The sequence below is a fragment of the Sus scrofa genome, chromosome 10 (genome assembly GCF_000003025.6).
Source record: "Sus scrofa isolate TJ Tabasco breed Duroc chromosome 10, Sscrofa11.1, whole genome shotgun sequence".
Classification (NCBI taxonomy): domain Eukaryota; kingdom Metazoa; phylum Chordata; class Mammalia; order Artiodactyla; family Suidae; genus Sus; species Sus scrofa.
In genome coordinates, this window is record NC_010452.4 from 61,487,798 (window position 1) to 61,501,472 (window position 13,675).

At 41.2% G+C, this 13,675-nt stretch overlaps 2 long non-coding RNA genes across 2 annotated transcripts in view; one reads left to right on the plus strand and one right to left on the minus strand.

The window, feature by feature from the left end:
• LOC110255590 overlaps positions 1-13,675 on the minus strand; it is a 370,333-nt gene that overhangs the window by 305,911 nt on the left and 50,747 nt on the right. The window lies entirely within an intron of this gene.
• Positions 9,003-11,826, plus strand: LOC110255591. The gene is made up of 2 exons (XR_002336143.1): positions 9,003-9,659; positions 11,205-11,826. It is a non-coding gene; the product is annotated as an uncharacterized LOC110255591 (long non-coding RNA).

Here is a 13,675-nt window from a genome sequence, read left to right on the forward strand (position 1 = left end):
TTCCTTCATGTCTCCTTTAGTCTTTAGATCAGAGGTCAGGAAACTGCAAAAAGCCGGGTAGTCAATATTTTACGCCTTATGGACCATGTGCTATGAATACCCAGCTCTGCCTTGGGGTATGAAAGCAACCACGGCCATGCCTAAGCAAATGAGCAGAGCCGTGTGCCCATAAACTGTATATTGACACTAAAATTTAAGTCTTGTGTTTTCACATGTGAAGACATAATATTCTTTTGATACTTTTCAACCACTTAAAAAGTATTCGCTCACCACTTGTACAAAAACAAGCAAGTCAAAGTTTGCTAACCTCTATTTTAGAGGTTCAGCAAGCACCCCGTTTCTACTTTCTCAAAAAAGTCTACTTCCTCCCTGCCCGAGAAACCACCTTTGTGCTTCTGATTAGCTTTTTTAATCTCCTGATCCCTTTCTGATCCACAAGTCAGACGTTCATAATCAACGTATGGTTCTTCTTGGTCCTCAGATCCTGCTCCTTGCCTACCCCTGCCATGTTTTCTTAGAACACGTGCAAATTTATTCTCATTCTTTAGCTGCAATTTATTCCTGCCTCCAGCCTTCTGATGCCTTTTCCATAACAATCTTTTCCAAGCTGAATTCTCCTCTTTGAAGACACTCTTGACCCACTGCTAAATCTTTCTTTTCCAGCATGTCACATGTTCAAATCTTTTCCAATCCCTCTCTCACTGTGCCTTTGGTCTCTATATTTCAATTCAGTTTTATAAGCAAACTACATAAAAAAAAAACAAAACAGCATAGGCAATGTCAATGATAGTAAACTTAGAGTAGGAAATAATTTAGGAAATTCAAATTAACTGAAATCTCATTATCTAATCATGCAGCTGCTTTGATTTTTTTTTTCTTTACACACTCTCACAGGTTTGTAAGTTCATAACATATATCATTTGCTGTTCTTGTTAAATATTAGCTCGGTTTTCTATATAAGCATTAATTTGGGGTAAAAATATCCTATAGGAAAGGCTGATTCTTTAAGATTTAATTCAGGCATTGCCTCTCTCTCCTACTCCCCCACCTCCACCCTGGCCCCCAAATATTGCTTGATGCCTTCAGTCTAATTGATCCTTCTCTGTTCCAATGATACTTTGTTTATATTTGCCTGCCAGCAGGTATCATTTCACATATTTCATATAATTATCTGTTAGGTGACTGTTACCAGATTGTTAATCTAGCATAGATTCTAAATTTAGAAAGTTGTCATAAATATTTGTTAATAAGTGTATGTACATCACACTCAATTTAGAGACAAGCTAGGACTCAGGCAGAGAGGTGGTTTACCAGTAAGTTTCAGAGTTGAAGTCTATTTTTAAAAAACTAAGATATTTATAGAATGTAATAAACAGCCGTATCATAAATATCCTATTAGGAATGTTTTCCCACCTTCTTTTAAGATAGCAGTGATCAGTGTACTTCCTGCACAATGTGTACAGTTCATGTCCAGCAAACTGAACACCAAGACTCAGTTCTGATGGCATCTTTCTACGTGGGGATAACGGTGTGAAACAGCTACAAGAGGGCATGTCCTAGAATCTCCTGGACTTGAAGTCACCACAAGTGTATGATCTTCTATATACAGAGACATATATCAGAAGGATGAAAATGCATTTAGAAATGTTCATGTTCTTTCTCAATATATAAAAATATGTTAGTTACCATAGCAACTATGGCCATAGATTCACTTATTCTCTTTTTATTGTAAGAAAAATAAGCAGAAGCTGAAATATTTTACAATAAACTTTTCCATAGATGTCTAGGAGAATATTTTTGCAATCATCTAAGATATTTGAAAGAATATGTTAAGATGGGAATGGAAGATTCTTTCTTAATAAAAACTCATTGAACTATTCACAAAACCATCAAGTGACAAAGACTTCTAAATAATATGAAACCTTCCAGCATAGGAGGAATAATATTTTGTTGCTGCTCTTTGGATCTGAAAGGGAGTCAGTTTTATTTTAAGGGAACACTATCTGAAACTTAGGAATATGAATATTACCTTTTGATGCTGAATGCTTTCCTTTTTTATACATAATGTTTAGTCACAAATAAGCATGTTTTACATTTTGAAATAATATAGCTATGATATGTAATAATAATAAAAATAATAAATAGTCAGTGGCCAAAAATTATATCATTGTAACAAATACAAGCCATTCAAGGAAACAAGAAAGAAACTCTCAAAAAACACAAGAATTACAGCTCCTAAAATGATAACCATACCATTATTACATTGTTTAGAGGGAAGTGTTTAGGTTGGTTCTTAGAATATTGAATTGAAACATGCCCATAATAAATCAGGAGAGTCACCAAGCAATATGGTGTTAAAACATGTTCTAAAATTATAACCTATGCTTTTCTCTTGAGCTTTAGACATAGACCTCCACCTGGATGTTTCATAGGCTCCGCAGGTGAAGTCAGAATCTCAAACTACCCATATTTTCTTCCTGCCCTCCCTGTTCCCATAAACGGCAAAGCCACCCACCCAGGGACTTGAACCTTAAACATCGTAGCCATGATACCCTCTCCTTCAGGACTCCATTCTCACTCCTTTAAAAACATCCAGCACCCTTCCAATTCATGAGGATTTTGCTTCCTTCCTGAATCTGCTCCCCATCTTCTTGCTTTCCTAGATAAATCCCACATTCCCTCTTATCTGGACCACTGGGTAGTTTCCTGGTTGCCCAGTTCCCCCCACCTCTCTTTGCTCTGCTTCTGGTCCTGGCGCCTCACCCTCATCCTCCTCAGAGTGATGGCAGGGCAGGGCTGATTTCAACACCCAACTCCCATTCTCTCCTTTCTCATCCCCCACCCCGTCACCAGTCCCCACTGAATAAAGATAAAGCCAGAACTCCAGCCCATGGCATCAATCTGCTCTCCACTCCCCTCACTCTCCTCCATTCTCCAAAAGGCTGTTTCCTCTAGGAATTCTCAGCTGCTTGGCATTCACTCTGTAGGAAAGTTCTTCACACCTCTGGACCTCTTCGCACCTTTTCCCTGTAATCTCCCCTCCCACCTGCTTCATCGGATGTATTCCTACTCATCCTATTCATACATAGACAACACTGCATCTAGGAAGCTGGAGGACTGGCAGGTTCCCTTTCTCTCTGCTTCTGCAGTGATCGATACCAACCTTTACAAATGTCCTTATCATCCTAGTGACTCTACTCTTTGTCTTCACCCTATTATGATCATCCTAGGTCAGAAACAGATCTTTCTCACCTTTGACTGGTGCCTAGCATCAAACTACTCTGATGGAAGAAGACCAAGACCTTAACAGGCTTAAATATGAAGCAGTGAAATTTAAGGTTATTACAATGATATTGCTACTTCTGGGGTAACTGTCTGCCAACTCTTGTTATTTTATTGTATTAGCTATTTATTTTGCTTTTTAGGGCCACACCAATGGCACACAGAAGTTCCCAGGCTAGGAGTTGATTTGGAGCTACAGCCGCTGGCCTACACCACAGCCACAGCAACTCAGGATCTAAGCCACATGTGCAATCTACACCCCAGCTCATGCCAATGGTGGATCCCCATCCCACTGAGTGAGGCCAGGGATCGAACCTGCGTCCTCATGGATACGAATCAGATTCATTTCTGCTGCGCCAATATGGGAACTCCCCAACTCTTTTTAAATGAAGGGGATATGTTTTCCCAAAGTTCTCACTAGATATCTCATTTTGAAACAAACCAAAACCACAAATAAAACAAACAGAATCTTGGAATGAAAAGCAATAGAAGATTTGAAAAAAAAGGAAGGACAAATGCCATAAGTTACCTGCATGCTTCTGACAGTTTCAGGATGTAATTGCTGTATACACATACATTCCTGCGTGGAAGAACCACATGCCAGGTGGGCACACAGCCCCAGAAACACATGACATGAGCTCGAAAACAGTATCTTCAGTTTTAAAGAAAGAAGCAAAAAACCACCTCTGGGTTCCATTACCTCCAGTAATGAACTCACTGTTGGCCAGTCTGTTCTCAGTATGATTCCATCACCCCTTCATTTCATTAGGTACCATTCGGTGTTTGGGTACATGGCCCGACAAGCTGGTTCCATCCTAATCATTGAATTCTAATGGCTCAGATCAGTAAGTACGTCCCACTCAACACCACGCTTACCACTAGGAAGTCACTTGGGCACTGGTTATCCCTCTGTTCATTAATCGACATGGGTTAAATGACTGCATGGGTACTTGTGGGTTGAAATGTTCAGGAGCTATTCAAACAATGGCTCCCCAATGATACACATTTGATTTAATCTTTGAAAACAGAGGGGCAACCAGATTCTGAATCTGAAGAGGAGTTACAGTTATCTATTACAGCCCTCCATATACTTGCTTGAAAAATATATGGCTGTGTGTGCAGGGCAGGGCTGCATAACTGGATGTTCAAGTTGATGACCATTCATGCTCTGCAAGGGCAACTTGAAAGGAGGCATTGAAGAGAACTGGCGGTCTCTCTGATGGTATTACAAATATCAAGGATGACATTTCCATTAACAACGGTCCTAACACTTTCCCTGCATTTTTAAGTACCTCCGACCACAGGATGTCTTCTTGTCTGCTCCAATAGTCCTGTAGTCACTGTCAAAAGCAAATGTCCAAGCGGAGACAGGATGGAATCTGATTTTCTAGATTCCAAATAGTGATTAGAGAAATGTCATACTCATTAGACTGGAAACTTTTTATCTGCCTCAAAATTAATGTCTACATATATATTCTCCCTTGTCTCAGTTAAATAGCTGATTTCTAGGCACATTAGTACTGAGTTGTTTTTGCTAGGAATAGTAATAAAAATAATTTATATTTGCATAGAATTTATGCTTCTGAAAGCCACTTGGTCACTTTCTATTTTGATACTTACCAGGAATCTGTGAAATAGAGCAGGGACTACTACTTCTTATTGTTTTACAGAATGGGCCATGGGAGGAAAGAGTGGTTAAGTGGAAGTTAGGAATTTGCACTGAATCTTCCAATACTTAACAACTGTCTAGTTTTGAGAGCCATGGGCCTCTGAGGTAGGCAAAATTTGGGACAGAAGCTTAGGTAGGAAAAAAACATATGAATTATTAAAAACTCTCCTATATATTCTGCTTAGAGTTAGCTAAGAACGTCACAGTTTGACGTCTAGGATATATGACAAGGGAAACATCGTATGTTCGATTCAAGAGGCTGAGCGAATTATTTTGAAACTTAAAACACACATTTCAGCCCAAGCATTGGATAATAAACCCCACCAGCTGCTAAAGGGAAGAATGGCTGTAAAATTGCAAAAAAAAAAAGGAACTCTGGTAAGTTGGCAAAAGAAGTATGCTCATTGGTGTTCTGGTGCAAAAGGCACAGAGGATTTGTTTGAGAGTTTTGTGGGGTTTTGGTAACCTTGGGACTATGCAAAAATTGTGGTCAAAGTTATGATTATAGAGAAGAGAAGAATGGACAGGCACATCATTAACCAGAAAGACAGCAAAGTAGGATCTGGGCTTAGCTTTGCAAAGCACTGCTTCTCCCATCCTATTGTGCAGATGAAGAACATGCAGATCTTGTTTAAAATGCAGAAAAGGGGAGGAGGCTGAGCTTCTGCTTTTCAGTAAGCTCCTAAGTAATTCCAGTGTGGCTGGTGCACATACCATCTTGGAGAGGCAAACTTATGAAGAACCACACAAGAAATCTAGCTTTTTTCCCCCAGCCTAGACATCTTTACTTCTCAGATTTATAAATCAATTTACATTTAATATTTGAGCAGACAAGGCCAGATGTGGTTACAACATACTCCAGAGCTGTGCATGCCAGGAGCTTTGGGTGTAGGGGCAGGAATGAAGTAATTGCCACTATTTTATCCCACTCGTCATCTATCTTCTCTGTAATGAAAACACATTTTGATATCTACTACTCAGATGCCATTATAGTTCTCTGCAGAAAGAGAAATATAAGCTGTAGACCTAGAGGGTACATAGCTAGGATATAAAACATCTTCCTGAGAGCCGAAATGAGGAGTCAAGATGCACACACGTCTCTTGGATATTAAGCCTTATTCAACACATGGTCAGTTGGCCAGAATAGTTCATTTTCATCCTTGGAAGGTAGAGACAAAGCCCTCGTTGGTACTGGAACAGCCCCCAGCTTTTAAATGGAAGTGTCCCATCTGGACTGGACTGGACTCTTCTCAATCCCACCTACTATTCCTACTCTTGTGTGGAGATCTTCTGAGATTTTCTCTTCTAATTACTGGTTGCAGTCATTTCTCATCATTCTAGCTTCTGTATTTACAAAATACCCACTAAAATGCATTTGAAGCCCCAAATCAAGACCTCAGAGCACTTTTGCAGTCATTTGGTGACATGCACAGAGCAAAAAAAATTGAGTCACCTGATGTGTACGTTCCCAGGTCAAACAAGGCAACACTTTGGCTTCTGGTTTCAGCCTCATGTCATGAGCAAGTGTCTTTTTGTGGCCTCTTGAATGCCACGTTTTTCTTGCAATTTTGTGCTTTTTTGGGTGATTTTACTGTTCAAAATGGCCTCCAAGGAGTACTGAAATGCTGACTGGATCCTAAGCATAAGAAGACGGTGATGTGCCTTACAGAGGAAATAGGTGCATTAGATCAGCTTGTGCAGGTATGAACTGTAGAGCAGTTGTAATGCAGTTCAGTGTTAATGAGTCAACAATATACATAAAGTGAGGTGTCTTTAAGCAGAAACCCACATAAACAAAGGGGATGGGCTGATGGGTTATGGATGGAATGGATGAAGATGGGGCCAGAGGCTTGCAGGAAATGAACCCTGTATTTCCCCTGGGAGCAGTGGCTCCGTATTTGCTAACTCCGTATTCATGGTGACCTTATAGAACTGCTGTGGGTAAGGAGACTACTGGAATTGTATGTACCACAAACAAGTAACTTCTGTTATTCATGTGGGCAACAGAGCAAGACGATCTGAGTTCAAATCCCAGCTCCCCCTCTTACCATCTGGGAGAGTTTGGGCTTTAATTTCCTCTCTTGCAAAAGGACCTCATTGCTAAGATTGAGGTGAAGTTTAAAAATATTTGTGCACTCACATATACTCACTGGAAAACACAGAATAACATCTGGCAGGCAGCCCATACTCAGCACTATTAGCTGTCACTATTATTTATTATTTTGTAGGGCACGAGACTTCCAAAACCTCCAGAAATATAAACTATCACAACGTCAGGGGCCAGGCTGCCAGAGGAACATCGTTCTCATTCTTCTGAGTCTAACACCCAACTCACAGGAGAAGCTATCCAAGCGAGGAGTGGGAAGTGTTTGGAGCCGGCATGGACCGCTGGTCATCGCCCTAAATATAGAGTCATGGGCTGTGTATTGAAAGGCGCAACGGGATGGGGTCAATCAGCAAGAGATAGGAAAAGGGGTGCCTTTGAGTGATTGCAGCCATTTCAGGTGTCAGATCTCAGACCCCACGGTTTTGCAGCTTTTTATAGAAAGCCTGTGGAAACATAATGGCAGACAGGGGTGACTGCAGTTCAGCATTTCAGACATATCATCTTTTCTCTATAGTGCTGCAGGGGTTATGCTACAAATTGAAAGATCCAGCTACATGAAAAGGAACTGACACATTGAGCCAGGAAGTCTTTTCTTGTGCAGAAAGCTCTGATCTTCGAGTTAGCCAATCTGGAAGGGGCACATTTGACAAGAATAATTTCAAATTTTTGCCCTTGCAGAGATGGCCAGTATAACAAGGGAATCAGGATCACATCTGGGATGGATGGGATTAAAAAAAAAAATCCCAAACTGGGATAAGGATGTCACAAGTCGAACACAGAACACCCTCATGGCTTCTCGGCCCTATGGGTAGGATAACTTCATGCTTGGAATGAGAAGCAACCTCCTTGGGGCTCGGGGAGCTCACTCAGCCTCTTACAAATATTCATCCAGCATTGTGAGGGGGGCAGGAGCTGGTGGGTAGATCCCTTGCTTTCTGATAGTCTAAGATTCGTGGCATTGAGGAAACAGATCTCCCTAAGAATGAGAGAAGAGAGAAAGAGGATTTTTAAGAAAGAAGAAAGTAAGACAGAGAGAAGCTGTGAGTTAATGTTTTGGGGCACAAGATGAGGAGTTAAGATACAAAGAATGATTAGTAAAAGTTTTAGAAAATGAACATGCTTAAGGAGGAGAGAATATCATTATTACTGTCAGGAGGGCATTGCACCAGATGCCACAAATCCCTTGCTCAGTTAACCCCCCTAACAGTTTCGGAAGGCAGTGATGTTTTTTCTTCTTTTACTGGAAGGAAAACAGGCTCAGTGAAGTTTTAACATCTACTCAAGGTCACATAGGCAGTAAATGGCAGAGATGAGACTCAAAAAGCTATTTGTATGATTATAAAGTTTGAGCTCTTTGTAACCCCCCCCAAAAAAAAACCCAAGAATGGTAATGAAAGCTAATATTTTTGGAGCACTTTCTACAGACTGCACATGCATGAATTTATTTATTTTTATTTTATAATGACTTTATTTTTTGCATTATTGCTGGTTTAGTGTTCTGTCAATTTTGTACTGTACAGCAAGTGATCCAGTCACACACACATGTATACATTCTTTTTCTCACATCATCATGCTCCATCATAAGTGACTGTATTTTTCAGTGCATACAGCAGGATCTCATTGCTTATCCATTCCAAAGTCAATAGTTTGCATCTATTAACCCTAGATTGCCAGTCCATCCCACTCCCACCCTCCCTTGGCAACCACAAGTCTGCTCTCCATGTCCATGATTTTCTTTTCTGTGGAAAGGTTCATTTGTGCTGTATATTAGATTCCAGATAGAAGTGATATCATATGGTATTGTCTTTCTCTTTCTGACTTACTTCACTCAGTATGAGAGTCTCTAGTTCCATCCATGTTGCTGCAAATGGCATTATTTTGTTCTTTTTTATGATTAAGTAGTATTCCGTTGTGTATATATACCACATCTTATTAATCCAGTCATCTGTTGACAGATATTTAGGTTGTTTCCCTGTCTTGGCTATGGCCAACAGTGCTACAATGAAGCATGAATGAATTTAATCTTCACAGCAACTTTATGATTTATGTACATTTGTACTAATTTCAGAGATGCAGAAATTGAGGTTGAGGGAAGTTAAGCAACTTGCCTAAGATGCAGGGTGTGGATACTTGACTAGTGTTAGGTGTTACTCCTACACCTGCCATGACATTGCAGAGAAAGTAGGTTAGGAGGGGGCCCAGAGCAGAAGGACTGAGGGAACAGCCATACACGAAGGAAGCAAGCAAGTCAGGATCAGATAATGGGTAAAGGTGGGAAAGTGGACACAGGTGGGGGGAGGGAGAAGTTCTCTTAGCCCATCACATGGCTCAGCTGAGTGGGGTAGAGGAGGACACTAGCACCAGCCAGAGAAAAGCCAGAAGCTAAGAGGCAGGGAGGTCGTCTGTGAAGCCAGAATGGACAGGAGGCCCATTCCCATCTTTTCAGTGGGAGGCCTGGCCTCCAGGACTGGGCTGAGGGTCTCTGAAGTCAAGGACAGCAAGCAGGGCCTAGAAGGGGCCCTTCTGCTGAGTGAAACTCATGCTCAGCCAAGGAGCAGCATGAGGCTGGACCAGCGACGCCTCAACTGCTTGTCCTCCCAGGTGAGTGGACACCAGCTGGCCAGGAGCTGGACCAAAGGTGCTGGTCCAGGAGCACCTGCCCGGGAAGGGGCAGGGGTGAAGGAAAGCTATGCTCCAGCACACAGATACCAGCAGCACAGACGCTTCACTTCCCTGACCAATAGCGACAGCCAAGATGGAAGCCTTGCTTCTCCCCCAAAGCGAGATGCTTTCCCCTCTCTATGTCATCCAAAGCGGCTCTCCGGCTCTCTCAATCCTGACAAATGTTCAGAATCACACTTTTCTCTGTTTCTCTGCTCCCGGGTAGAGGTGCAGCTTCCTCTGGCAAGCCCAGCAACTCCAAGGACGATTTATCTTAGGAGAAAATTGCCCACCGTTTAGAGTAAATAAAGTTGAGAGCTGAGGCTGGGTGACTTCATTTCCACTTTTCCCAGTATAGCGACTGAAGAGGGAGCTTCCTTCAGCTCCAATTGCTCTTCTCAGAAAGTTTTTATTTAGCTTAATAGAAGAAAGCAGTTTCCAGACCAAAAAGAAAGAAAATAAGGCAAGGCAAGGCAAGTAAGCAAAGGAGACTTCAGCTCAGACTTAAAAAAAAATAAATAAATAAGAATCTCTTTTTCCTCTCTTTATCTCTCTTAGTTTTATTTGTATTTGTTCACCAATAATCAAGGATGGTCTATAACATGAATTGTCAATATAAGAGTTGGAGGTGTGGGGCACACGTGACAAGAGAAAAGACGAGGGTTGGGACAAAATGAACGGAAATGTGCATTCGAAGCCATCGTTGTAAATAATATATCTTATAAGAAATGTCCACAGGGGAGTTGGTGTATAAATAGAATCTCAGTGTGAAATAAGGACTGTGCTTTCTTTTCTGCAGAAGCTGCTGCTTCAGTGCAGTGAGCAAAGATGCTCACAAAAAAAACACACTAAGTGGTACCCCATAGATGTCTGTTCTTCCTGGGCATGTACTGAAGGTTATGTAAGGAGCAATGGCAGGTGTGCTCACTCTGCCCACCTACATACTTGATTTTTTTTTAAGGGTAAAAGGACACCATCCTACGTGGAGCCAGCAGACATCACTCAGTGTGGGTTGATATAAACCACAGTGAGTGACGCCCAAGTGGGTTTAATCTGAAGGCAAAAGGAAGACACTGTACTTCCAAGCAGTTTTGATAATGGCATATACATTATTTACTGTCCAGGCTGTAATTTGAATAACCCACAGGACAGGAAAAATCAAAGAAGAAAAGGTTGTGCATCATACTTTGTGTGATACGTAGAGGTGTCTCTACCTAATGAATCTCCTGGATACTAGTTTGTTTCTGAATATCACCAGGGGTGATTATAGCTTGCAACAGTAGACCAGAAAAAGGCATGCCTTCCTAGGTCTTGGGCTGTAATTAAAGTCACAAGCCATCAGATAGTGAAGAGGCCAGCTGCAGCCCTTCAAACCTTTAGTACCCTGGCATTAAAAATAGATTACAGCACAAAATATGTACCAAAAATAATCCCAATAAAAATTTTGCACATTTGATTACTATAATTGATTTTTTTTTCTTCTAGATATGAATAAATGACCCAGGCTAAATGCCAGTTCCTTGCAAAGAATTTCATTTAAGCTTCACTGAATTGAAAAGGCTCAACCAGACTCAACATTTCCAACTTCCTAGCAAGTAGCAGAAAATCTACCTGACAGTTGCTATGGAAACACGAACAGGAAGAGTGAACCACCAGCCTATAAATCCACAGAGAAACCTTTCTTAATTGGAAGGCCTTTAACCCACACATTTTTCTCATAGCTGCAGAGCTTATTTCTAAAGAGATTATTAAATTCCTCAATTGACTTATGAAGGATGCTTCCCACTATATTACTGTGCTTTGGGTTGCTCGTTCTTTATATCTGTTTCCAAAATTACAAAGCAGACCAGGGATAATAAAAGTTAACACAGATGTTTCAATGAAAAATCCATATGATGTTTCGAAAATAACTTCAGCAGCAATGCCGAACAAAAAGGACTCCGGTACAAGAACCAAGATGGTGTGGGATTGTTTGTTTCAAAGCCAAATGGAAATCACCAAACTGCACCACCCCCTGTTCTGAATCCGACAGATTAATATGGGTAGGAAATCCTGACAGCATTTCACAATGTTAAAGAACAGTGACCAAGTTGGGGGAAAAAAAAAATGAATAAATGAAGCGGTGGAATTGTTAATTTTAGGCTCACTCTTGATTGTTAAAAACTCTCTTAACCGTTGAAAATAAATGCTAAGTATTACGTGACTGACTAAACAAGAGGCAAATCCACATAACTCAATGTGCCTCAGTTGGCTTGGGGTCGTTGGGTTGACTAGTCCCATTACTTGGTTTGCTTCCGTAACACAGAGGAATGGGAGCTATGGTGGAGAACTCAGAATAGCTAAACTACCTATGTCCAGAGGAAACTTTCCCTCCTTCCTTCCTGTTGTCTGAAAGAAACGACCCTCCTCCCAGCCCAAGCTAATCCTGTTTGGATTCAGTCTTGCCCTCGTCAGAGACACTAGGTGCTTTTCAATAGATACCGTGTCTACAAGTCTACAAAATTCCCATACCCAAGTTCCACTTTGTAGAGCTTTCTCTTCTCTCCTTTCAGCCAGGTATGTGAATGAGTTCTATTCTCTGCACAGCCTCTGCTTCTTTCCTTCCTGTTGTCTCTGGTTTTCTGCAAGATGGCACCACTCCCTGTCCCCACACTCAGCCCTTATAGCCCCCAACCTCTCTTCTGGAAGGTGGACCACTCTCATCTTCTTTACGAGAACTTTCTCTTGGTTGCCTTTATATGAGGCTCTCCTGGGATTTCTGCCATCTTTTCACTTGTTTGTTCTCTGCCTACTTTGTGGTATTTCTCAGAATAGATCATAAACTTTCTTCTTTCATCTTCTATCTCCCAGGGGCAACCTCAAACCCTCCCATGCTTCAGTGACCATCAGCACACTAACAACTCAGAAGAGTTTATTTCAACCTTGTTGTATAAAGGAAGATACATATATAAAAAAAATCTACCTTATCAGGCTGTTGAAAGTACTGGAGACAACATTTAAAACTTGTCTGACACATCATCAGCGCTCAGTGGAAATATTAGCTATTATTAGTGTGTTCTGAGACAGCTTAAACATAGCACGTGCAAAGTTGAACTCACTTTCTTTTCCTCATAGTGTTTCTTCCCATTGCTTCCTTCTCAGTAAATCCCCTACTCATCCTTTAAGTCCATTTTAATCAGCTTTATCAAAAGCCCCCTTATCTTTCTTGATTCACATGTCCCTCCTATGGGTGATCAAAGCAGGCTGTATTATTAGTGGCTGAGTCCAGCTGCACTGTAATTTCATGAGAGGGCAAAACTCTACAGTTTTATTCACTATTTTATCCCCAGCAAACATTTATTTGAGCTATGAATGAATGAAACTGGGCCACTACATAAAGCAAACCATTGACTATAGATTTATTCCTCCATGGTTATTGCATAAGGCTTCTGACCATTTCCTTAGATTCATCCATTCCAACCTGCTTTCATGAAAATCTAGTTACTGTCAGTTAACCATATGGAGGTGTCCAGAGTTACTTTCATTTCAAACATCCCAAATGGGGATTAGGACGACATGAAATTTTCGAGTAACATATGGGAAGTCAGGTCACAAATTATGGGGAGGAAAACTTGGTGAAAGGTTAAGGTTCGAGGCAAGCAAACATGTATTCATCCACATGGGCAGTACTTCCCCAGCTGACAGAAGACAATTCCTCTTTCCTCTGAAAAACTTACCTGGTGTCTAGTCTGACCATTAATTAACTAGAGAAAAATAGTCTTTGAAATCATTTTTTAATAATGTAGACAAAACCTCTCTCTGGTGCTCAAGAGACAGCAAACATTGAGGACCCTGAGACTGCTGACACTGGGGAGGTGGGCAGGGATTCTGGGGTTTTAGTCAATGTGTTTGGGTGGCATTTAGGGAAAAGAAGTTGGGGCACAGCGGGTATGTGGCTTCCATCTGTGGCAACCCTT